The 27329-nt window shown below is 41.5% G+C and overlaps 1 long non-coding RNA gene across 7 annotated transcripts; it reads left to right on the top strand.

Annotated features, from left to right (window-relative positions):
- Window positions 1-1286: 1286 nt before the first annotated feature.
- LOC110917374 lies at window positions 1287-6849 on the top strand. Of its 7 annotated transcripts, none has more exons than XR_004885634.1 (11): window positions 1287-1470; window positions 1533-1715; window positions 1798-1956; window positions 2438-2775; window positions 2867-3013; window positions 3090-3532; window positions 3690-3761; window positions 5134-5273; window positions 5691-5845; window positions 6391-6516; window positions 6623-6849. It is a non-coding gene; the product is annotated as an uncharacterized LOC110917374 (long non-coding RNA). The 7 variants fall into 7 exon arrangements; XR_004885633.1 differs by having other exon boundaries at window positions 4022-5273; XR_004885648.1 differs by having other exon boundaries at window positions 3090-3591; window positions 4022-5273.
- Window positions 6850-27329: the final 20480 nt, after the last annotated feature.

Raw genomic sequence — 27329 nt, 5'->3', positions numbered from 1 at the left:
ATAAATGGCTCGTTTCATATTACACGTTACATACTAACTTGTACATTTATTACTTGTACAAGTTTTACACTCAGTATCCACATTATAGGATATTTTAAACATCAACAAAAATAAAATAGATATTACTTGTTTTTTTTAATTAACAAAAGGTTAACACACGTTATATATCATTCTAACAGGGGCTTAACACATGTTATACATGAACACATGTCAGGTTACATCATGGTGTTCTGTTACAGCATGAACCACTAACACATGTTATAAATGAACGAAGAGTTCTTTCCCAAAGGATGTGACTTATTCAATGTCCCCGCATTAACGTCGCCTACATCCATCCAGCTTGTCAATTGAATATCTTTTATGGATCTGTTTCTGTAAATCAACACACGTTATATATCATTCTAACAGGTACTTAACACATGTTATGGGTCTGTCTCTGTAAATCAAGCAACCGAACAAAAAAACACTTATTGTTTAGATCAAAAGCCCAAACCAACAAAAAAACAATTATTGTTAAGATCAAAAGCCCCAAACAAGCAACCAAACCAACAAAAAAACCCATTCAAAATCTCATCCTAAAGTTTTGGATTTATTTAAAATACATGAACATTAACCATTACTAGAATACTTTCAGCCCACAAAAACATATTAACAACCATTTCAACAAAAAATCAATTGTGAAATGATATTTCAAGAACACTTACCGGATCTAGAATCGTCCGATGAACACGAAGAAGGTCTTCAAGGTTCCGGCTGAAACGGCGGCGTTTCATCCACGTAAACTCTGGTGAGCATGGACTATTATATTGTTTTTAAAGAGAAAGAGAAGCTTTTATGGTGATTTGACAGTACTTCCAAATTCAAAAGTCACGTTTTGTGTTTTCCAAAGTCAATAAAGTTGCTTTTTCATTACCCATATTGCCCTTAACTTGTACTAGCATGGACTATTATATTGTTTTTAAAGGCAAGAATCCTCTAAACAAATGAGGGCCATTGATCTATTTAGATCTATTTAAATCAATGGATGAGGTTGGGTTTCAAAAGTTTTCTCAAAAAGATGAGGTTTTCCATATAACCCAACCCTATATCTATACTATCTATACTATATTAATAAGCATTTATCCAAAGGACTTCTTAAGGTCATATAAATTTCCTTAAAACACCCCTAAAGCATGTTGTACAACCCTCTAAAGCACAATATAATTTACAATCTCAATTATGCCCTTCACTCAAAAACACACGGGGTACACAATTAGGGTTTCTCATTCTCATAGCATTTTATCCGCCCCCATCGAGTTGCTTTCTCTCTAGGCGATTCAAAAGGAGATCTAGGGTTTCTCTTGGCGATGCAAGATCTGGCTTTCTCAATGACACCAGATCAGCGTATCTCTCTCTCTATATGACACCCAATCGACTAAGTTTGAAGGTGGTGAAGGGTTTGGATCTGCCAATCAGTGACGTATGAGCAAGGTATGGCCGCTATTCTACTCATTGTCTTTTTATCATGCTAAATGAAAGATTATTGTTGTTAGGGGGTGTTTGGTCTGCCAATCGGTGATGTATGAGCAAGATTTCACAAGATCTAAAGATGGCGTGGTGTGTAGTGTTAAATCCGACGACTACGGTTTCGGTGGTATAATTCTCAAGCCGATCGGTGGCAATAGAGACGAGTTCCGGTTTTAGATGGTGGTTGAGGTAGGTTCCGACAAACTGAGGTATGTCCGATGACCTCTTTTTTATTTGTTTAGGTCACAAGCTTCAGATCTCGAATTTGATTTTTTTCTTTTTGCTCTAAAGTTGCAGATCTAGGTTTCACCAGTTGGCGTAGGCAATACTGCATCATCAAAATGGATGGTTTCTGAATGGAGCTCTTGTCTTTTTGCTCTCAGTTTGGATAACATCAATAATTCGGGCATTTTTTCTTCGACCTCTTGTCTTTTTTTTTTGAATTGAGAGGTAATGTTCCTCATTTGATAAATTTAGGCATGCTATTTATCTTGCTTATAAACATGTAGTGTTTGGGTTCAGTAATCGTGTTACATCGTTTGTTTAATCCAATACGACACGCTTTGCCATGTTCACATAACTCAGGTGCTGATAGGTGTTAAGGGCTCACTTCAACGGTTAAGCTATATAAAAATTGTGTTCTAATTTTTCAAGAGCTAACAAATGAATTTTGGAGGTAGTAAATCATTTCATACGTTAGGTAGTCAGAATTTTATATTGCTGGCCTTCACGGCCGCCTTCAGTATGCCTTTAATCAGCAGTTAGGTTTAACGGTAATAAATCATTTTCATATGGTTTTGCTATTAGGGTTAACGAACAAATGGTGAAAGGTAATTGGTTTCGTTTCGCTAGGTTATTGTTTTAAGTTTTGATGATTTCGTTTGCTGAATGAAGTAATCGTTGATTTGTATTCTAACTTGTTTATGTTCAGGGTTTATCAGTTTTAAGTCATTTACAACAACAGTATGGCTTCAGTTACTTTGAAAAAGAACTACCACTGTGTTCAGTCTTTGCAACAGTTTTACTCAGGCGGACCGTACGCGGTTTCTTCAGATGGATCATTCATTGCTTGTCATAGCTGTTAAATCCACCATTGAAGGGGATTCGGAGTCTTCAAATGCTTCCATTAAATCCACCATTGAAGGGGATTCGGAGTCTGTTACAGCTATTGCTCTTAGCCATGATGACAAATTCCTCTTTAGCGCCAGTCACAGCCGTCAAATTAGTATGTGGGATCTTTCTTCACTTAAATGCTTGCATTCTTGGAAGGTAACTAAGTTTATATTTTTATTTGCTGGTATCTAAATGAGCCCATTTTGTTGCTTTTAACATTTATTTATTTTTTCGTTGAGTTATGCAGGGTGGTCATCAGGGTCCAATAATGGCGATGATACGTCACGCTTACGGTGAAAGTGAATTGCAAGGGCATTTCTGTACACATTCCTTTAAGGGTCATAAAGGGGTTGTGACAAGTGTTATTTTTCATCCTGACCCAACTTGTTGGCTGGTACGGTTTCATGATTTACACCCATATGCTATCAGTAAATAGTGTATTGTGATTATAACATCGTTTTTACTTTTAGCTTTATTCTGGATCTGATGATACAACTGTACGCGTTTGGGATGTGTTGCAACCTTAGAAAGACATCGTTCATATGTGACAACCGTTGCAATAATAGAAGATGGGGGAACCTTGTTGAGTGGTGGCAGAGATCAGTATTTTTTATTTATTAATTACTAATTATTAGCTGATGTTTTATTTGTTTTTGCTTTAGTTTGCAAGTATTGTACGGTTAACCCTTCATCTAATGTACCGATAACTTTAGGTTGTAAACATGTGGAACCTTCATGACTACAGCTGCACAAAGAGTATACCTACCAATGAAGCAATTGAAGTCGTATCTGTTATTGGCACCACAACTTCTTTTGCTTCGTGTCTGCAGAGCAACAAAACTGGGGACAAGTCAGCCGTTCAATTTCTCACTCTTGGCGAACATGGAATTGTACAGATTTGGAATTCCCATGGGTAAAAAATCGTATTGAAGTAAATCAGTAATACCATGCACGGTGTTTTGGAACTGAAAAGTAGTATTTGATCGCTCTGTTAGGAGCTTTTATAATAATTCTTATATTTTACTCTGTTGTTGATTGATGTTGGTATTTATGTTTTTTTTTAATTTCAGGTTGAAGATCTTGCTCGCCTGTCATTTCGGAATACTCCGGTTTATATTGACGTAGATGATGGGAGGTCCAGGGTAAACGAATTAATTATCGTAGTTGTTTATGTTTATTTCGTTTATATGAGCTAAATGAAATGGGTCGGGTCGGGTCTGGTAGACTCTGTGCTCTTTCTGAGATAAGAACGCAACCCAAATCGGCCCTTTCATAAATAAACATTTTAAAATCCGTCAACACTACTTTAAAAAATAATGGCCTGAATTTTATATACCTTTCGGGCTTCTAAAATGTGAAAGGGAAACCGCAGACTGATAACTGTTTTTTGGTGTTTGTGCAGATGATGGGAAAGTCAAAGTCTTTGTTTATAAGGCTACAACCATTGGTGACCAAAACCTTTGTTGGTTGGCCAAAAAGTGAAAAAAAAATAAAAAAATCAATTAAAACTCACGACCAAGTTGGTGTGTCAACTTTGGTTGATGATTTTTTTATTATTTTAAAAATGCCACATGTTGGCTTGTAAGTGGTTCTTTTATAATTATTTTTTCCATTTTTGTTTTATAACAATTCATTTTAGCTAAAACATGATTTTCTTTAATAACTTTTTAAAATTTAATTATTAAAAAAATCTGAAAACACAGTGTTGTTTAACTATTTTTTGTGAACATATCGATATAAATTTTATCAAAAACCGAGTTCCTTCAAAAAAATATATTTTTTTTAATTATTTTTTTATAAAAAATGCATATATCTTTGTTTTCCACATGTACTGGTCTTACTGGTTCGTTAGATTTTTTTCGATTACTTTATTAACTATGTTTGATGAATGTGTGTGTCTTTTTTTATTAAAATATTTCTTATATTGTTGTTATTTATTTTGTTTTTAAAACGAATCCGTTTTAAATAAAAATATTAATTGTAATTATTTTTAACACATTTATGGATAAATAATAAGCATAAAAATATATATTTAATAAAAAATGTTTTAAAGGTTGGGTTGTGAATGTGAGTAGAAGGTTGAGGTAGGTTGGGTTGTATAGGTGGAAGAGAGAGAAATTAGTTTTTTATTATAAGGTTGGGTTGGAGAAAGTTGTTGATGGAGATAGCCTAAAGGAATATAATCACCGATTATTTAACTGGTTGGTGGCCTTTTCGCTTGTAATGGTGACTGTGGGCTGTTTTGTTATAAAATTCATTTTGCGTGAAACCGGAGCGTGGATACTTTTTATATTTTTTGGAGACGTACACACTGATGTTTTGGTCACCTGAGTCTCTATATTACAATCCCGTTTGGCATGGCATTATCTTGATGCCTTTAAAAAATAATAAAGAAAATACTATCTTTGGGGTAATAATTAACCCATTCATTGTTTATATAAAGAAAATACTATCTTTGGAGTTATAGTTAACCCATTCATTGTTCATAAAATGTGCATGAGTTTGACTGTTTAGGGCCTGCCATTTGGCTAAACATGCTTTTGATGAGGTAAAAAGCTGATCTAGACTCCTTGAGTGAAGAGTCTTACAAGGACATCATCTTGATCATGCAGCTCTCGAGAGATAACCTCACCCTCTAGACCTCTGATTCGCAGGTACTTCATACGCTTCTCACATATATAAAGTACACAGTTATTTTGTTCGGTTGATTTGGTGATCATGCACATTTGACCCGTTTAGATATGAATGAGTCGATTTGGGTTGTATAACATTCCAATACTGTCAAAACGGGCCAGATCCGAAAATTTTGCTATGATGGACACAGGCTGAAAGTCACCAAATGTCTATTTTTGACAAAAAGATATTCTAAATGTTGTTTAAAAGTTTTAGGTCATAATCACAAGTTGAATTTGATTCTTAAACCCGAGTTCGGAATTCAATACTTCGTAACTCGTTTAGAACTCAAAACTGAATTTGAATTCTTAATTCACTTTTAATTCACTCGAAGAGTAAATTTGACTTTTGACTTCTGACTTGTTGGCATCTGACTTGCAAAACGTTGATGATTACAGAGCCAATAAACATATTTCATGGGAGCCGCCCCTGAATCGCTTACAGTGATTTGCCCGGTTGATGAAAAATCCCAGATGTACCACTTCTAAGGCCCTGGACTTTTACTACGCTTTGGGCACCCAAACTGGTTGAGCCGCCCCTGAATCGTTTATAGGTTCGTATCCCGTCTATTTTGTCAAAATTGGGTTTAGGTGGAGGGTTAGGGTTATATTGAGAATAATGGTAATCTATAAACTTCTAAGCATTTGAGTTGTCTATTAATGCTAAACTGCTTATATTCTTTTGACTGCATGAAGATTTTTTTTTTCATGGGTTACATTTTAATTTTGCTACTGCCGTGTTTGAATCTAAATACCATGTATTATTTGAAAAAATGTCTTTAATAGAGAAACAAGGGTATACAAAATGAGCAGATATTGAGATATTGAACGTTAAACCGGTAATTTTAGTCATTAATGTTCATGTTTAAAATATAGTGTGAAAAATTGAAATGTAATAATTTCTTTTAATGAGTTAACATATGTTGCTTGTTATTGATGATCATAACAAGTGTCTTTGTAAAGTGTAATAGTTTGGTAAGACCAAAAAGAGTCCATTGGTCAACGGAACCAGCTCAAACCCAGTTATTTCAGAATTGCCTGTTTGATTTGTTAACCCGTCCTATTCATTTCCACGTTTGATTTATATTTTAACTTTCAGGCTGTAATGAAGGTTCTACCAGAACTAAATGGAAAACTGACAGGTGTGGCCTTTAACTTGTCAACTTGAGAAGAAGGCTTCTTATGAAAATGTTAAAGCTGCAGTCAAGTATGCACTATAAAACGGGTCGGTTTAAATAAAGACTTTCTCTAAAACAAGTTTTTCAAACAATATAAAAGGAAAGGACATTGCACTTGGCTTTCAATTATATATGTTTAGCATTTTTATGCAGGTTTCAAGCAACATATGATATCAATGACATAAACAAAGGAGCTGTGCTGATATTTATTTAGCGATGAAGCTTAAAATTAGACAATGTATGCATTAAAAGCACCATGACACAGATCTGTGTACTTTATAATATATATTTGCATAACTTGAGAGTTTACATCGACACAATTGGTAGACACATCTAGCTGTGCTTTGTAAGTCCATCTTCAATAATTGTCTTTTCGGGGACATGGAGATGTCCCGTAAGTCGGTGTTTTTGCCCAATTCTAGATGTTAGTGGATGGTATCTTGACAGTTGGCTAAAAACACAGTTAGCTAACCAAAGTACTCTAAAATTGCACCAGTTATTCTATGTAACTTGAGCCCTTTTTTGCATCCACAAGTAGTCCGCGTCCTTCACCCCCTCAACGACCGAGTTCGCCAAGTGTACTTCCTATTGAAAACTCATCATTACCGGCACCACTAGAAGAAACATGCAATATATAATTATTAAATCATAAATTAATTTGAAACTACAAGTCTAGCGACTCAAATATTTGAAAGAATTAAGACTTTAATCACAAAATGAAGAAAATGATTGAGTTAATTATTAATATAGATGTCTCAAATTTAAATTTTGTTTTATGTTCGAAATAAGTTCGGTCGCCCTGGCACAATCTATTAAACAATAAACAAGTATTATCCCTTTCATATCAATCTTTCAAGTATTTGATTATATGAAAAAAGCAAGATACAACAAGTCTTTTTCACAATGCGATTTTCTCGTGTCGAATATGCTCCTGGCCAATGATCTCTAGATCAAGTGGTGGAACACTTGCATTTCTCTTGAGAGATACAAGTTCAACTCCCACTTGGTGCAGAGTGAGGCACTGGTGGGCAATGATAGGAGACCCAGGGAAACCTAGGTTGGATCCTTGAGCCAAACGGGTTTTACCGGTAATTTCACCGTCGTTGTCACACCCCCAAAATCCGCCCGCGGATGACACCCGCTTTGAGGGCGTGACTGACCAGGATCCAGCCACCAATTATACTGAATAACTAATTGATAACAAAAGTAGTACTTACTAACCATACGATTAGCAAGTGTTAAGTTTAGAGTTCAAGTCATAAGTTCAGAGTAAATGTAGCGGAAGCATAATTAACAGTTTTAAACATTGTTCATATGGTAAACATGATAAATGCCCAACACACGGGCAGACGACCACTACACATCCCAAGCAGCTGCTCCAGTCACTGGCCACCTGCAAAGCATGCAGTAAGGGGTCAACAATAATGCTGAGTGAGTTCACTAGTTGTCCAGTTTTAATTACCCAAAAACTTGTTTCACCAGTTAATTTATCCGTTTATACATGCCATGGGGAGCTACCCCAAAAGTTAGCGACTAAACTGTTTTTCCAATACCGAACACTAGGTAACCGAATGCGTTTCCGCAGGATGCCCCGATGTCAATGTTCTATCATCATTGACGGATGCCTGAGTACATTAGTTCACGACCGATCCCATACCATGGCACGGTGTGAGGCTGGTAAGACCTAAATAGCGCTATCAACTAATAACCCGTTCGCCTGGCACCGGCGACTAATCGGTATTATGTAGTAGGGACTTGAGTGATAGAGTTGCGTTTAGTGCCGTTGATTGCATTCCGTATAAACAGTAATTAACTAAAAAGGTTTCCCAATACAAGGGAAGATAAAGTAAGTTTGTTCCCAATAACTAGGGAAGGAATGTAGACGGTATCCCCTTTTACAAGGGGATAGGGTTGTTTTAGTCTCGTGTCCCAAACCACCGGGACGCATGCTTTTAAGTTGTGAACTCACCTTGGGTTGCTCGGTATGACACGTTACTTGGCTAAGTATGTTGGTCACCACGTCCTAGCATGGTTACCAAGTATGGGTCAAGTCGGGTACAAGTAAGCACGTATAGCATGCACGTATACAAACAGTTAACAGGCAGAAATACAAACAGTAACATATATACATACAGTAACATGTAGACATACGAACAGTAGCAGATCAGTAAACAGCCCAAACAATAGACAGCCCAACAGTTAAGGCCCAATTCAGCAAGACAGTCAAGCCCAAAACACAGAACAGCCCAGTCGAAACTAAGGTGGTTGCGACTCGCAACCGAGGTTGCGACTCGTAACTGCGGTCTCGGTCCGTCACGTTTGGTTACGACTCGTAACCGGAGATTGCGACTTAGCAGGTGTGGTTGCGACTCGCAATCGGGTTTGATGCGTGCTGATTGCGACTCGCAACTGGGAGGTTTCGACTGGTCACGCGTGGTTTCGAGTAGCAACCAAAGGTTGCGACTCGCAACCGTGATAACGTGCATGGCAATCCCTTCTAGAACCTGTCATTTGTACGAACCAATGGAAATGCATTTTCATGAAACCAATATGTACCATTTCCACTAAAACATGTTTGTTTGTCTGATCATTAGCCAAAACAGATCAAATATACACATTTCAAAATATTTCAAAGGCATTCAAATTGTTCTTCATGTTCATCAAGCAATATTCAAACTACATTCATCATTTGTAACCCAAACCATAAGATCAAGGAACACCTATTCAACATAATCTGTTTTACATAATCGGCTTTATTATTCTCGGTTCCTAGTCTAGCATACTTCATCATAATTCACAATTCCTGAGACTAAGTAAATCATGCATACCACTTGGTCAAAATCATCCTAACAAGCATCTAGCATTATCCGAATATCACAACCATTTAACACCAAACCGGATATCATAACAACAAACATCATAAACATTCACAACCAACATCATCAAGTAACCATCTTCCTTAGCATATTTATGAACATACAAGCCTAATATTCATACTAAAACCTCTAATCACATCAACAAGCATAAGACCATAGCAATCACCAACAATCATGGACATAAAAACACTAACCGGTTACTCGGTGTTGAGAGAAAAGGGGTGTTCGGGTGGTCTCTTGGTTCGGCCAATCTTCCTTGTTGATAGCTCACTTGATCCGAGAGATATGAAGGAATGGGAGATGATTTTGGTTGCTAGAAACTTAGGGTTTTAGGGTTTAGTGAAGAAGATGAGAGGAGAGTGTGAGAAGAGAGTGTGTAAAATGATTAAGGGAGGTGGGGTTGGGTGTATATAATGTACCGAGTTGGGCTAAGGGTTTCCGGGTTGGGTTCTCGGTTACAAGGCCCAAACGGCCCAAGTGCTATTGTTCACTCGAGACCATTCCGGGTCTCGAGTCGGGTCGAGGTTTCGGTTCACATATATATAACACTTATATATATATACATACACATAAGTAAATCGGCATATAACACATAATAACAAATAGTTTTTCATACATTTTTACTGTTAGTCGATTACGTACACGTTTGTTACATCGAAAGGTTATCCGGAAAGATCCGAGGTGTCACATTATCCCCAAGTTTTAGGAACTTTCGTCCCGAAAGTTAAGGCAGCCACTGTCAAGCTGGTGTAAGTGAAAGCGTTTCAACGGGGCGTTACATCATCCCCCCGTTAGTTTGGAATTTCGTCCCGAAATTCGTTCGTAGCTTCAGTGCTGGGGTTTTCGTTAGGGAACAGCTGGGGATACTTGTGCTTCATCTGGTCTTCCCGCTCCCAGGTATACTCTGGGCCACGTCACGAGTTCCAACGAACTCGTACAAGAGGTATCTGGCTACGTTTGGGGGTTTTGATCACTCGATCCGTGATCTCGATCGGTTCCTCAGTAAAGTGTAGCTGTTCGTCAATAGTCAATTCCTTAAAAGGAATCACAAGTGTTTCATCCGACAAACACTTCTTCAGGTTAGATACGTGGAAAACGTTGTGTACCGCACTCAGTTCTTCAGGCAGATTCAATCTATAAGCAACCTTACCGATCTTCTTGGTAATTTCGAATGGTCCGATATATCGCGGATTAAGCTTGCCCCGTTTACCAAAGCGAACCACACCCTTCCAGGGTGAGACTTTAAGTAGAACCCGGTCACCGACCTGGAATTCCAATGGCTTCCTACGCTTATCAGCGTAACTCTTCTGACGGTCACGAGCTGCCGCCATGCGTTGTCTGATCTGGGCAATCTTTTCCGTTGTATCTACCACCATTTCTGGGCCCGTGATTTGACTATCACCGATTTCTGCCCAGCAGAGAGGTGACCGGCATTTACGACCGTACAATGCCTCAAAAGGTGCTGCCTGAATACTAGTGTGGTAGCTGTTGTTATAAGAGAACTCTACCAGCGGTAGATGCTTCTCCCAGTTCTTGCCAAAGTCGATCACACACGCTCTAAGCATGTCTTCTAGAGTCTGGATGGTACGTTCGGACTGTCCATCCGTTTGCGGGTGATAAGCAGTGCTCATATCCAAATGTGAGCCAAAGCATTTGTGCATAGCTTGCCACAGTTCCGAAGTAAATCGAGCGTCTCGGTCGGAAATAATTGAGGTTGGCACTCCGTGCCTCGAAACTACTTCCTTTAAGTAAATCTCCGCTAAGGTAGAAAACTTGTCCGTTTCCTTAATAGCCAGAAAGTGCGCGGACTTGGTCAACAGATCTACTATTACCCAAATAGCATCATTTCCGCGTTGAGATCTAGGTAACCCTGTAACAAAATCCATGGAAATTTGCTCCCATTTCCATTTTGGGATTTCTGGTTGTTGGAGTAGGCCTGCCGGCTTCTGGTATTCGGTCTTGACTCTCGCGCAAGTCAAGCATTTGCTGACGTATGTTGCTATGTGGGCTGTCACACCCCCAAAATCCACACGCGGAGTATCACCGCTTGGGAGCGTGACTGACCAGGATCAAGCCACCAATCATACAGAACATTGCATAAAGTAAAAGTAAACACATTATAATCCAAACCATTTCCATATGAAAGGTGTTTCCAAAACATAAGTAAGTTAACATCGTTTAGCGGAAGCGTATTGTTGTAAAACCCATAGCAAATAAGTATCAAACATTAAAAGTGTTTAACAAGGTGACCACGATCCAAGCCCCACAACGACCAGCTCCTCCGTGTGCAAGCTCCAGTATGTACCTAAGGTCCTGCAAGGCATGCAGCAGATAATCAACAAACTAGTTGAGCGAGTTCACAGTTTAAAGTTCAATATCGTATAGTGTGAGTAATGGTTTAATCGTTACGTTCCATATGATTAGTTCCATCGCGGCCTCCCAGGCAGGTGTGCGAAGATTAGGTTCGAATAGTTCGCGACCATAGTCTTTACCGACCAGGGTGTGTGCGAAGGCGGTTAATCAATTCGCGACCATAGTCTTTACCGACCAGGGTGTGTGCGAAGGCAGTTGAGTAGTTTGTTCGCGACCATAGTCCTTACCGACCAGGGTGTGTGCGAAGGCAGTTCGTAAGCATCAACAGTTTAATCGCTCGTTATAATATCAAAGTATGCACAAGTAATCATCCAACCCATTCCCACCCTGGGAACCCATGCCTTGGCTCGTGTGAACTCACCTTGGTTTGCTCGGTATGCTAGGTTATGCACTCACAAGTAATTAATCACGTCCTATTGTATGCACGTATAACAAATCAGTTCATGTTCGCAATGATACGCATGCAATTTAATGTTCACATAGCAGTCGGTTTGCATATCGGCACAACACGTATATTTTGCACGAATACAAATGTTAACGTTCATCAAGCATGGCATGCCAAATAAATCAAGCATAAAAATTCCATTATTCAAAGCATTTTCAAAAACCCTAATATCTTTCGATCCATCAGTCATCTTTCGACCAACAGTTTTGTCATGTTTCGAAACAAAGCTATCTTTCGAAGGACTAGTATCTTTCGGTTCACAGCAACCTATGTTTCGAGCTATTAATATCTTTCGGTCACAGCAGTGATCTTTCGGCATACAAGTCATCCTTCGATACTCATCAGTTACATTTTATTCAAAGTTTCCAATTTTATCCGTGTCTATCAACTAACACAATTTCAAGTATTCTGTCACCTAAAAATCGATCAAACAGGGATTTTTATAATAAACTTTATGAACCCTAATTTACCCACATGAACAATAACAATAACAATATTCACATGAACAATAACAATAACAGTATTCAATCATATTATGTCCCGGTTCCAATAACAATAATATATATCCGAATTGCATGATAAAACAACCGATCCCCAAACACCTTATCACTAACCATCATCACGACAGAATCGATTAGCATACAAGTCCGATTAACATCCATATCCACTTAACATACATAACCGGTTATCATATCAACAACATATTGTAAGACGATCGATAAATCATGAAATCATATTTATTAAACACTAACCGGAAATGAAAACAAGGGAAATGATCAGCAAGAAGTCTCCGTAGGTTTGTGGTTGCCGTCACAAGTAGAGGTGTTCTAGGGTTTTTAGAAAAATCCCTACTGATTTCATGCATTCACTAATATAACCGTATCATCGGAATGGGCCAAGCCCATTAAAATGACTGGGCCGAAGGATATGTTTCGAGACCCCTTTGATCCGAAAGATGACCTTTCGGATCGAAGGATATGTTTCGTGATCCTTCGATCCTAGGGCCATGTTTCGTGAACATCCTTCGGAGGTTGGACATCCTTCGAAGGTTGTTTGTGATGTAATGTGTTTCACACTAACTAGTCTACACATTTTACAAGTTTCACCATATAGCAAACAACTATGCACAATCAAACAATCAAACGTATACAATTTCATGGCAGCCAAATGTGCAAATAAATAACTAGTCAATACATGATCGTGTAATACATATGAAATCGAATCTTGGAAATTCGAGTTGTCACATTATCCCCAACTTGAAAGAAATTTCGTCCCGAAATTTGGTACGCACTCACTGAGGAAGCTAGGTAAGTTACATCGTTCACTGGTTTTCCTGGGGTGTCACATCATCCCCCCGTTGATTTGGAATTTCGTCCCGAAATTCAGTAGTAGTAGCTTCAGCCTCAGAAGTGGATGCATTGGTTTCGAATAACTGGGGATACTTTTCTTTCATCTGATCTTCGCGTTCCCAGGTATACTCTGGGCCACGCTGGGAGTTCCAACGAACTCGAACAAGAGGGATTCTCTTGTGTTTGAGGACCTTAACATCCCGGTCCATGATTTGAACTGGCTCCTCGACGAACTGCAACCGCTCGTCGATAGTGAGTTCCTTAAAAGAAACTATGAGGGTCTCATCTGATAGGCATTTCTTCAGATTCGACACGTGAAATACATTGTGAACTGCACCGAGTTCAGCTGGTAGGTTCAACTTGTAGGCTACCTTGCCAACCTTTTCTGTAATTTCGAATGGTCCGACGTACCGCGGATTTAGTTTGCCCCGTTTGCCAAAACGTACCACACCCTTCCAGGGTGAAACTTTCAATAAAACCCGGTCCCCGACCTCAAATTCCAATGGTTTTCTACGCTTATCCGCGTAGGCTTTCTGACGGTCGCGTGCTGCCGCCATGCGTTGACGTATCTGTGCTATCTTTTCTGTGGCGTCCACAACAATATCTGGACCCGTAATCTGACTATCCCCCACCTCTGCCCAACAGAGAGGTGACCGGCATTTACGTCCGTACAATGCCTCGAATGGAGCGGCTTGAATGCTGGTATGATAACTGTTATTGTACGAGAACTCCACCAAAGGGAGGTGCTTTTCCCAGCCGTTGCCGAAATCGGTGACACACGCTCGAAGCATGTCTTCTAGAGTTTGAATAGTTCGCTCAGACTGCCCATCCGTCTGAGAATGATATGCTGTGCTCATGTCTAATCGTGAGCCGAAAGATTTGTGCATCGCTTGCCAAAGCTCTGACGTGAATCGTGCATCGCGATCCGAAATAATAGAGGTGGGCACTCCGTGCCTCGAAACAACTTCTTTAAGGTAAACGTCTGCTAGGGTAGAAAACTTATCCGTTTCTTTGATAGCCAAGAAGTGAGCAGACTTTGTGAGCCGATCAACGACCACCCAGATAGTGTCATTCCCACGCTGGGATCTAGGTAGGCCAGTAACAAAATCCATGGAAATTTGCTCCCATTTCCATTGTGGTGTTTCTGGTTGCTGAAGTAGGCCTGATGGTTTCTGGTACTCGATTTTAACCCTTGCACAAGTTAAACACTTGCCGACGTAAGTTGCGATAAGAGCTTTCATGTTTGGCCACCAGTAAGTTGTTCTGATATCGTGGTACATCTTATCCGACCCTGGATGTACCGAGTAGCGAGACTTGTGCGCTTCATCCATCACAAGTTCGCGTAAGCCGCCATAAAGTGGGACCCAAATACGCCCCGTTACATAGTAGGCGCCGTCTTCCTTTTGTTCCATTTGTTGCCTTGAACCGCGCAAGGCTTCAGCCTTGACGTTTTCGGGTTTTAGTGCTTCTATCTGAGCAGCTCGTATCTGTGCAGGAAGACTGGACTGAATGGTAAGCTGTAGCGCTCGCACGCGCTTAGGTAAAGTGTCTTTCCGACTGAGGGCATCAGCCACAACATTGGCCTTCCCTGGATGATACTTGATGGCACATTCGTAGTCGTTCAGTAGTTCAACCCATCTTCGTTGACGCATATTCAAATCTTTTTGCTTAAGGATATGCTCGAGACTCCTGTGATCGGTGTAAATCGTGCACCTGGTACCGTACAGGTAGTGTCGCCATATCTTAAGCGCGAAAACAACAGCTCCCAGCTCTAAATCGTGCGTCGTGTAGTTCCGTTCATGAACCTTGAGTTGCCGAGAAGCGTAGGCTATCACTTTATCACGTTGCATCAATACACAACCAAGCCCCTGTATCGATGCGTCACAATAGACCACGAAGTCATCTGTGCCCTCTGGTAATGAAAGAATAGGTGCGCTGCAAAGCCTATCCTTTAAGTACTGAAAAGCGGTCTCTTGCGTATTACCCCATCTGTAAACGACACCTTTCTGTGTTAGCATAGTAAGTGGTTGCGCGATCTTTGAGAAGTCTTTAATAAATCGTCTGTAGTAACCCGCCAAACCCAAGAATTGGCGTATTTCTGTCGGTGTACGTGGTGCTGGCCAGTTTCTGATCGAATCAACCTTGGATGGATCGACATGAATCCCATCCTTGTTTACCACATGGCCTAAGAAGTGGACTTCACGAAGCCAGAAGTCGCATTTTGAAAACTTTGCGTACAGTTGCTCTTTTCGAAGAAGTTCCAAAATAATACGTAGATGCTGTTCGTGCTCCTCCTGACTCTTGGAGTAAATCAGGATGTCGTCGATGAAAACAATGACGAACTTGTCGAGATAGGGTTTGCACACCCTGTTCATAAGATCCATAAATACTGCAGGTGCGTTCGTAAGCCCGAACGGCATAACCAAGAACTCGTAGGGACCATAGCGAGTTCTGAATGCTGTCTTAGAGACGTCCTCATCCCGGACTCTCAGCTGATGATAACCTGACCGTAGGTCGATCTTGGAATAGTAACACGACCCTTGCAATTGGTCAAATAAGTCGTCTATGCGCGGAAGAGGATAACGGTTCTTCACCGTCACCTTGTTGTGTTCACGGTAGTCGATGCACATTCTAACTTACCGTCTTTCTTCTTCACTAACAACACTGGAGCTCCCCAAGGCGAAGAGCTAGGTCGGATAAATCCCTTATCCAAGATTCCTGGTAGTTGCGTCGATAGTTCTTCCGATTCTGGTGGAGTTAAGCGATACGGTGCTCGAGCTATGGGTGCTGCTCCTGGAGCGAGCTCGATTTGAAATTCGTCCTGATGATGCGGCGGTAGACCAGGTAAATCCTTGCGAGACACCTGAGGAAAGTCGTGTACAACTGAATGGTCTTCCAACTTCTTTTCTTTCGCTGATGAGTCAGTAACGAGAGCCAAAGTTGCGGTGTGGCCCTTCCGCAAACATTTCTGAGCCTTCAAGAAAGAGGTGATGCCAACCACGGCACCACTCTTGTCGCCTTGAGCTTCGAGAGGTTCTTGACCAGAACGAGGAATGCGAACAATCTTTTCTTTGTATAGGATTCCTGCTTGCTGTTGCTGCTGGCGATTCCGGTGTGCAAGCCGTGGGCTCCTGAATTCCTTAGCTTCTGCTGTGCTCAGGCGATCACTATTCTTGTGCTGCTGTTGTGCTTGAGACCGAGCGGTAGCTGAACCCTTGCTGGAATACCCATCCCATTTCCGCTTGTTGTCACTAGGAGTAGCGGGAGTAGCAGAAGTGGTAGCGGTAGTAATAGCGCTGATACAACTAGGTAGCCTGTTCTGTTCCACTGCCTGATCCGTGAGGCGATGAGCAAGACACTGAATGTCTTGGATTTTGTCGAGGTTAGCCGATGTAGCTTGGCTCTGAATCTCTGAGGCTAGACCCTTGAGGTACAATTCGATACGCTTGTTTGGAGGGTCTACCATGGTTGGACACAAGATGGCCAGTCCGTTCTATCGTTTCGTATGAGCTTCAATTTCTGACCCCATCATTTTCAAATGGTAAGGCTCCACTTCCAACTTGTGGATGTCATCACGCGTGTAGTATTCCCTTTTAATGTGTTCTTTGAATTCGTTCCAGGGGGTGGCGTTAGCAGCTGCCAACCCTAGTATCTGTACTTGCGCGTTCCACCTGGTTAGCGCGATTCCTACCAAAGTACCAGTGGCGTACTTGACCCCTGCGAGCCTCAGGGCGTTCACACATGAAGTTCTTGAATGTGCCACTGAATGTGCTTGGGCGACAGTCCATGATGTTCTGGAATGTGTGCGTTCTGACCCGTTGCGCGAGAAAGATAGATCAAGGTTAAGCGCGAAAGTTGGGTCACGAGAGTAGGATCTAACATCCTAGAATAGGTCTGGAATAGCAGGTTATACCTCCTGCTTGTGCGGCTGCAAGTGCCGCAGCAACTTGTTCGTTAATGAGAGCCGTCAACTGGGCTTGAGTCATGTCAACACGTCCAGACATGATCGAATAGTAAAGGTAGCATAAGTAAGAATGGTTCACGAATAGTGCGATGACAGAAGAGTGTAAGCACGTATGTGTTCTCAAGCAATAACAAGTTGTGAGCAAAGTAATGTAAGCATACTACGAGCAAAGTTCTATGCAGTTCTAGCAAGCAGGTAATAAACATAAACCTTATTACCTAGGATGTCGAGTCTTGCACGTGGAGCGAAGCGTCGTTGTGGATCGTTGAGAGCACTGTTCTGGTTATAGTCTGGTTTTAATAAAAACGTTTTCCCATATTAAAACCAAGTTCTCTATAACCAATGGCTCTGATACCAATCTGTCACACCCCCAAAATCCACACGCGGAGTATCACCGCTTGGGAGCGTGACTGACCAGGATCAAGCCACCAATCATACAGAACATTGCATAAAGTAAAAGTAAACACATTATAATCCAAACCATTTCCATATGAAAGGTGTTTCCAAAACATAAGTAAGTTAACATCGTTTAGCGGAAGCGTATTGTTGTAAAACCCATAGCAAATAAGTATCAAACATTAAAAGTGTTTAACAAGGTGACCACGATCCAAGCCCCACAACGACCAGCTCCTCCGTGTGCAAGCTCCAGTATGTACCTAAGGTCCTGCAAGGCATGCAGCAGATAATCAACAAACTAGTTGAGCGAGTTCACAGTTTAAAGTTCAATATCGTATAGTGTGAGTAATGGTTTAATCGTTACGTTCCATATGATTAGTTCCATCGCGGCCTCCCAGGCAGGTGTGCGAAGATTAGGTTCGAATAGTTCGCGACCATAGTCTTTACCGACCAGGGTGTGTGCGAAGGCGGTTAATCAATTCGCGACCATAGTCTTTACCGACCAGGGTGTGTGCGAAGGCAGTTGAGTAGTTTGTTCGCGACCATAGTCCTTACCGACCAGGGTGTGTGCGAAGGCAGTTCGTAAGCATCAACAGTTTAATCGCTCGTTATAATATCAAAGTATGCACAAGTAATCATCCAACCCATTCCCACCCTGGGAACCCATGCCTTGGCTCGTGTGAACTCACCTTGGTTTGCTCGGTATGCTAGGTTATGCACTCACAAGTAATTAATCACGTCCTATTGTATGCACGTATAACAAATCAGTTCATGTTCGCAATGATACGCATGCAATTTAATGTTCACATAGCAGTCGGTTTGCATATCGGCACAACACGTATATTTTGCACGAATACAAATGTTAACGTTCATCAAGCATGGCATGCCAAATAAATCAAGCATAAAAATTCCATTATTCAAAGCATTTTCAAAAACCCTAATATCTTTCGATCCATCAGTCATCTTTCGACCAACAGTTTTGTCATGTTTCGAAACAAAGCTATCTTTCGAAGGACTAGTATCTTTCGGTTCACAGCAACCTATGTTTCGAGCTATTAATATCTTTCGGTCACAGCAGTGATCTTTCGGCATACAAGTCATCCTTCGATACTCATCAGTTACATTTTATTCAAAGTTTCCAATTTTATCCGTGTCTATCAACTAACACAATTTCAAGTATTCTGTCACCTAAAAATCGATCAAACAGGGATTTTTATAATAAACTTTATGAACCCTAATTTACCCACATGAACAATAACAATAACAATATTCACATGAACAATAACAATAACAGTATTCAATCATATTATGTCCCGGTTCCAATAACAATAATATATATCCGAATTGCATGATAAAACAACCGATCCCCAAACACCTTATCACTAACCATCATCACGACAGAATCGATTAGCATACAAGTCCGATTAACATCCATATCCACTTAACATACATAACCGGTTATCATATCAACAACATATTGTAAGACGATCGATAAATCATGAAATCATATTTATTAAACACTAACCGGAAATGAAAACAAGGGAAATGATCAGCAAGAAGTCTCCGTAGGTTTGTGGTTGCCGTCACAAGTAGAGGTGTTCTAGGGTTTTTAGAAAAATCCCTACTGATTTCATGCATTCACTAATATAACCGTATCATCGGAATGGGCCAAGCCCATTAAAATGACTGGGCCGAAGGATATGTTTCGAGACCCCTTTGATCCGAAAGATGACCTTTCGGATCGAAGGATATGTTTCGTGATCCTTCGATCCTAGGGCCATGTTTCGTGAACATCCTTCGGAGGTTGGACATCCTTCGAAGGTTGTTTGTGATGTAATGTGTTTCACACTAACTAGTCTACACATTTTACAAGTTTCACCATATAGCAAACAACTATGCACAATCAAACAATCAAACGTATACAATTTCATGGCAGCCAAATGTGCAAATAAATAACTAGTCAATACATGATCGTGTAATACATATGAAATCGAATCTTGGAAATTCGAGTTGTCACATGGGCCTTCATACCAGGCCACCAATACGTAGTCTTCAAGTCGTGGTACATCTTGTCCGAACCAGGATGTACTGAGTAGCGGGATTTGTGGGCTTCGTCCATTACGAGTTCACGCAAATCTCCATAGAGTGGAACCCAAATACGCCCTGTTACATAGTAAGCACCATCTTCTTTCCGTTCTAGTTGCTGTCTCGATCCTCGCAGAGACTCAGCCTTGATGTTTTCCGGCTTCAATGCTTCGACTTGAGCATTTCGAATCTGGGTAGGGAGGTTAGACTGGATGGTAAGTTGCAGTGCTCGCACGCGCTTCGGTATAGTGTCCTTTCGACTGAGGGCGTCTGCCACAACATTGGCTTTGCCCGGATGGTATTTGATGGCGCATTCGTAGTCATTCAAGAGTTCGACCCATCGACGTTGTCTCATGTTCAATTCCTTTTGCCGAAAGATATGCTCGAGACTCCTGTGATCGGTGTAGATGGTGCACTTGGTACCGTACAGGTAATGTCTCCATATCTTAAGAGCAAAAACCACTGCTCCTAGTTCCAAGTCGTGCGTCGTGTAGTTCTTTTCATGCGTCTTGAGTTGTCGAGAGGCGTAGGCAATAACTTTCTCGCGTTGCATTAACACGCAACCGAGCCCGTGGATAGACGCATCGCAGTAAACCACAAAGTCGTCAGTGCCTTCAGGTAACGAGAGAATAGGAGCGCTACAGAGGTTATCCTTAAGCCTCTGAAAAGCAGATTCCTGTGCTGCATTCCACTTGTAGGCGACGCCTTTCTGAGTAAGAGTCGTGAGGGGTTGTGCAATCTTCGAGAATCCTTGAATGAATCTGCGGTAGTATCCTGCCAAACCCAAGAATTGACGAACTTCAGTGGGGGTCTTAGGTGTAGGCCAGTTCTTTATTGATTCGATCTTAGCGGGGTCGACGTGAATTCCGTTCTTATTAACTACATGGCCGAGGAAATGGACTTCTCGAAGCCAGAAGTCACATTTAGAGAATTTGGCGTACAATTGCTCGTTGCGAAGGAGTTCCAGAATGAGGCGTAGGTGTTGTTCATGCTCTTCTTGACCTTTCGAATAAATCAGGATGTCGTCGATAAACACAATCACGAATTTGTCGAGGTAAGGCTTACATACGCGGTTCATAAGATCCATGAACACTGCAGGCGCGTTGGTCATTCCAAAAGGCATGACGAGGAACTCGTAATGACCATAACGAGTCCTGAACGCAGTCTTGGAAATATCTTCATTACGAACTCTCAGCTGATGATAGCCTGATCGCAGGTCAATCTTTGAATAGTAGCTCGATCCTTGCAACTGATCAAATAGGTCGTCAATGCGCGGGAGAGGGTAACGATTCTTGATGGTAACCTTGTTCAACTCACGGTAGTCGATGCACATTCGGAATGTGCCATCCTTCTTCTTGACAAAGAGTACTGGGGCTCCCCAGGGTGATGAACTAGGACGGATAAATCCTTTATCCAATAGTTCTTGTAGTTGCGTCGAGAGTTCCTTCAGTTCTGCAGGGGCTAAACGGTACGGTGCACGAGCTATAGGTGCTGCTCCCGGAGCTAGCTCGATTTGGAATTCGACCTGACGGTGAGGAGGGAGTCCAGGTAGTTCCTCAGGAAATACCTCGGGATAATCGCGTACTACAGGAAAATCTTCAATCCTCTTTTCCTTGTCGTGGGTGTTGGTGACAAGTGCTAAGATAGCGGTGTGCCCTTTCTGCAAACACTTCTGGGCTTTTAAAAGCGAGATAATGCCTGTGACTTCTCCACCTTTGTTGCCTTTGACGATGAGGGGTTGACCAGAACGGCGAGGTATACGGACTGCTTTCTCTTGACAGAGGATCTCAGCGTGATGTTTGGATAACCAATCCATACCAATGACGACGTCGAAGCTTCCAAGTTTGACAGGGAAAAGATCGATACTAAACGTATGGCCAGACAATTCTAGGGTGCAGTCGTGGATCACATGCGTGGCCTCGATGTTCTTACCATTAGCTATCTCGACGATATGCTTAGAACTTAATAATGCAGGCGTGTGCTTAAGTTTCTTACTAATGCGAAGGGATACATAACTGGCATCGGCACCGGAATCAAATAACACAGAAACATAACGATCATCAAGTAGGAACTTACCCGCCACGACGTTGGGATCGTTCCTTGCTTCGCCAGCTCCAATCACGAAAGCTCTTCCCCTTGCATTTCCAGCATTGTTGTTTTGCTCATTGTTCCCAGCTCCCTGATTGTTGTTGCGATTCTGATTCAGTTCAGGGCAATCCTTTCGCATGTGCCCTGTTGCCCCGCATTTAAAACATGCTCTGTTGTTTCCCTGCTGCTGTTGCTGTTGGGGTTGTTGCTGATTCTGCCTTGTTGGGAACTGACTTCTGCAATCCTTTGCTTCGTGCCCCATTTTGTGGCATCGCTGACACTGACCCTTGTTGCATGCCCCATTGTGGTGCCTGTTACACTTGTTGCACTTAGGGTAGTTTCCCCGGTAGCCACCCTGTTGCTGAGTGCCTTTGTTGTTGTCAGTTTTCCTTTGCTGAGCTGGGGCTTGAGTAGGGTTAGCATCCTTACCCTGATTTCCATCCCACTTTCGTTTACCATCACTAGAACTTCCTTCCACAGCACTGATCCTTTTGGGCAACCTGCCCTCTTCCACAGCCTGATCAGTGAGTTTGTGAGCAAGTCGAACAATCGGCTGAATGGTAGTGTGGTTGGCTGAAGTTACATGGCTTCGGATTTCTGGAGCCAGACCCTTGATGTACAGTTCGATCCTTCGGTACATGGGTCGAGACATGTTCGGACAAAGAGCAGCATAGTCGTTGGACAGCTTGGTGTAGGTCTCAATCTCTGACCCAACCATCTTGAGTTCATAGTACTCATTCTCCAGCTTGTGGATGTCATCCCTGTGACAGTACTCTTCCTTGATCATATCCTTGAAATCCTCCCACGCAGTAGCGTTAGCAGTCTCCAAACCAAGCATTTGAATTTGCGCCTTCCACCATGAAAGTGCGCTTCCCTCTAGAGTACCAGTAGCAAACTTCACCCAATTAGCAGGGGGACACTCGCAGACAGCGAAAACAGCTTCGACCTTCTCGATCCAGTGCAGGAGTCCTATGGCACCCTCAGTGCCACTGAATGGAAGAGGCTTGCAATCCATGAAGGTCTTGAAGGTACAAACACGTGGTTGCACAGGTGCAGGCTGACCTATAGGGTGAGCTGGGAAAGCTGCAGCCACAGTGTTGAGCAGGCTAGTGAACTGAGCCTGAGTCATGTTGATGTTTCCTCGTCCGCGTCCACTCATTGTCTTCATAACCAGAAAACGTAGTATGAGTGCGATGTCGTAACATAGCGAGAATAAGATAGAAGAGAGAAGATGTATCTATCTAATCAGGCAAACTAGTACGTATAGTAAAGCAGGAAGCATAAGACAATTAAGCAAGTAACTATGGGTCCGAGCTATGAGGTCAGATAAGTCGAGCCTTGTACTTGGAGTGTAGTGTCGTCACGAGTCACGGGTTATAGTCTGGTTTTTCTCAAAAAGATTTTTCCCCTTTCTAAAACCGAGTTCACTATAACCAATGGCTCTGATACCAATCTGTCACACCCCCAAAATCCGCCCGCGGATGACACCCGCTTTGAGGGCGTGACTGACCAGGATCCAGCCACCAATTATACTGAATAACTAATTGATAACAAAAGTAGTACTTACTAACCATACGATTAGCAAGTGTTAAGTTTAGAGTTCAAGTCATAAGTTCAGAGTAAATGTAGCGGAAGCATAATTAACAGTTTTAAACATTGTTCATATGGTAAACATGATAAATGCCCAACACACGGGCAGACGACCACTACACATCCCAAGCAGCTGCTCCAGTCACTGGCCACCTGCAAAGCATGCAGTAAGGGGTCAACAATAATGCTGAGTGAGTTCACTAGTTGTCCAGTTTTAATTACCCAAAAACTTGTTTCACCAGTTAATTTATCCGTTTATACATGCCATGGGGAGCTACCCCAAAAGTTAGCGACTAAACTGTTTTTCCAATACCGAACACTAGGTAACCGAATGCGTTTCCGCAGGATGCCCCGATGTCAATGTTTTATCATCATTGACGGATGCCTGAGTACATTAGTTCACGACCGATCCCATACCATGGCACGGTGTGAGGCTGGTAAGACCTAAATAGCGCTATCAACTAATAACCCGTTCGCCTGGCACCGGCGACTAATCGGTATTATGTAGTAGGGACTTGAGTGATAGAGTTGCGTTTAGTGCCGTTGATTGCATTCCGTATAAACAGTAATTAACTAAAAAGGTTTCCCAATACAAGGGAAGATAAAGTAAGTTTGTTCCCAATAACTAGGGAAGGAATGTAGACGGTATCCCCTTTTACAAGGGGATAGGGTTGTTTTAGTCTCGTGTCCCAAACCACCGGGACGCATGCTTTTAAGTTGTGAACTCACCTTGGGTTGCTCGGTATGACACGTTACTTGGCTAAGTATGTTGGTCACCACGTCCTAGCATGGTTACCAAGTATGGGTCAAGTCGGGTACAAGTAAGCACGTATAGCATGCACGTATACAAACAGTTAACAGGCAGAAATACAAACAATAACATATATACATACAGTAACATGTAGACATACGAACAGTAGCAGATCAGTAAACAGCCCAAACAATAGACAGCCCAACAGTTAAGGCCCAATTCAGCAAGACAGTCAAGCCCAAAACACAGAACAGCCCAGTCGAAACTAAGGTGGTTGCGACTCGCAACCGAGGTTGCGACTCGTAACTGCGGTCTCGGTCCGTCACGTTTGGTTACGACTCGTAACCGGAGATTGCGACTTAGCAGGTGTGGTTGCGACTCGCAATCGGGTTTGATGCGTGCTGATTGCGACTCGCAACTGGGAGGTTTCGACTGGTCACGCGTGGTTTCGAGTAGCAACCAAAGGTTGCGACTCGCAACCGTGATAACGTGCATGGCAATCCCTTCTAGAACCTGTCATTTGTACGAACCAATGGAAATGCATTTTCATGAAACCAATATGTACCATTTCCACTAAAACATGTTTGTTTGTCTGATCATTAGCCAAAACAGATCAAATATACACATTTCAAAATATTTCAAAGGCATTCAAATTGTTCTTCATGTTCATCAAGCAATATTCAAACTACATTCATCATTTGTAACCCAAACCATAAGATCAAGGAACACCTATTCAACATAATCTGTTTTACATAATCGGCTTTATTATTCTCGGTTCCTAGTCTAGCATACTTCATCATAATTCACAATTCGTGAGACTAAGTAAATCATGCATACCACTTGGTCAAAATCATCCTAACAAGCATCTAGCATTATCCGAATATCACAACCATTTAACACCAAACCGGATATCATAACAACAAACATCATAAACATTCACAACCAACATCATCAAGTAACCATCTTCCTTAGCATATTTATGAACATACAAGCCTAATATTCATACTAAAACCTCTAATCACATCAACAAGCATAAGACCATAGCAATCACCAACAATCATGGACATAAAAACACTAACCGGTTACTCGGTGTTGAGAGAAAAGGGGTGTTCGGGTGGTCTCTTGGTTCGGCCAATCTTCCTTGTTGATAGCTCACTTGATCCGAGAGATATGAAGGAATGGGAGATGATTTTGGTTGCTAGAAACTTAGGGTTTTAGGGTTTAGTGAAGAAGATGAGAGGAGAGTGTGAGAAGAGAGTGTGTAAAATGATTAAGGGAGGTGGGGTTGGGTGTATATAATGTACCGAGTTGGGCTAAGGGTTTCCGGGTTGGGTTCTCGGTTACAAGGCCCAAACGGCCCAAGTGCTATTGTTCACTCGAGACCATTCCGGGTCTCGAGTCGGGTCGAGGTTTCGGTTCACATATATATAACACTTATATATATATACATACACATAAGTAAATCGGCATATAACACATAATAACAAATAGTTTTTCATACATTTTTACTGTTAGTCGATTACGTACACGTTTGTTACATCGAAAGGTTATCCGGAAAGATCCGAGGTGTCACAGTCGTGCCTACGAGCGGGTCACGGGTGGGTTACCGGGTTTTACCCGGAATTGGTGGTGGACTCGGGTTAATCTCGGAGTACTCCGTTTGTCCAGTGGGTTCCTCGAGAGTGCTCGGGATTGATTCTGTTGGCTGTTAAAAAAAATATGCTCTTGGCAACTTATAAGGTTGTATTGGTTCAACTTTTTTCTCTTATTATTCTGGTTGGTAAACTGGCAGTTTATTTATATAATTAAAATTATGCCAATCAAAGGAGGATCGTAGTTAGGACCAGGAGACCCCTTCGTTCTATTTAAAAGTGAAAGATATGCCTTACATGTAATGAGATGGAGCGTCTACCAACCCCCCATGCTTCATCCACAATAGATGGGTCATTATGTACACAAGAATTAAGAATATACACAAGAAACTCTCGGTATCTATTTCATCTATTTCCATGATGAATGGTAGTCGAATCATGTAGATGAGATAATTAAGTGTTGTGTTTTCCATTGTATCACAAATTTGATTTTGGTTATGACTCAAAACCGAACCACCCCGTACATAGCCCTAAATTTACCAACTTAAGTGATATGTTTCCCGCCGCATCGCGCGGGTAAACGACTAGTATATAATATACATATCCAAAGGACTTCTTAAGGTCATTGAAATTTCCTTAAAACACCCCTATAGCATGATGTACAAGTAGTTTAAGCACCAGAAAACTTTACTTTCCACTTATACCCTTCTACTAAAAAAAACACAGATACATTAGGGTTTCACATTCATTTCAAAATATTTCAAATCGCCCGCTTCCCTGCTCTCTCTCTCTCTGGCGATTCCAGATCTGGATCTAGGGTTTTTCTCCGAGGCCATTCAAGATCTAGCCTTTCTCATTAACACCAGATCGATAAACAAAGTGGAAGATGGCGACGGTGGTGTTGGTCTGAAGATGAACGATGACGGAGAGAGGGGTTGATTTAGGGTTTATCCGACGGTGGTTCAAGGCAACAACGATGGTAGTCTTGGTGGCGGCTAGGGTTCCACCAGATCTAAAACCGAGACGATGATGTGATATAGTTAGGGTTCCGGATTAAAGGATGCATGTAGTCGAAGGTAAGTTATTTGGTAAATTGTTTTATGCAAAATGTTTCATTAAATTACTCAGTTTTTTTGGTAACACTATTATGTAGTCAGGAGTCTATGGAAGTTCTGCAGAGCCTTTGCCTGCATCTATTTCAAAAAAGGGCAAAGTTACTTGGTGTGTTGACTCACAATTTCATATTCTGCATTTATCGCTAAATGGAGTATTGAACTTCTTACAATACTTATTATAGGTGTAAACACACATGGAGCACCTGTTTTTGTTGTCCTTATAAAATATGATAATA

This window comes from Helianthus annuus, chromosome 2 (genome assembly GCF_002127325.2).
Source record: "Helianthus annuus cultivar XRQ/B chromosome 2, HanXRQr2.0-SUNRISE, whole genome shotgun sequence".
Lineage (NCBI taxonomy): Eukaryota > Viridiplantae > Streptophyta > Magnoliopsida > Asterales > Asteraceae > Helianthus > Helianthus annuus.
This window is presented reverse-complemented; position numbering and strand designations above follow the sequence as displayed.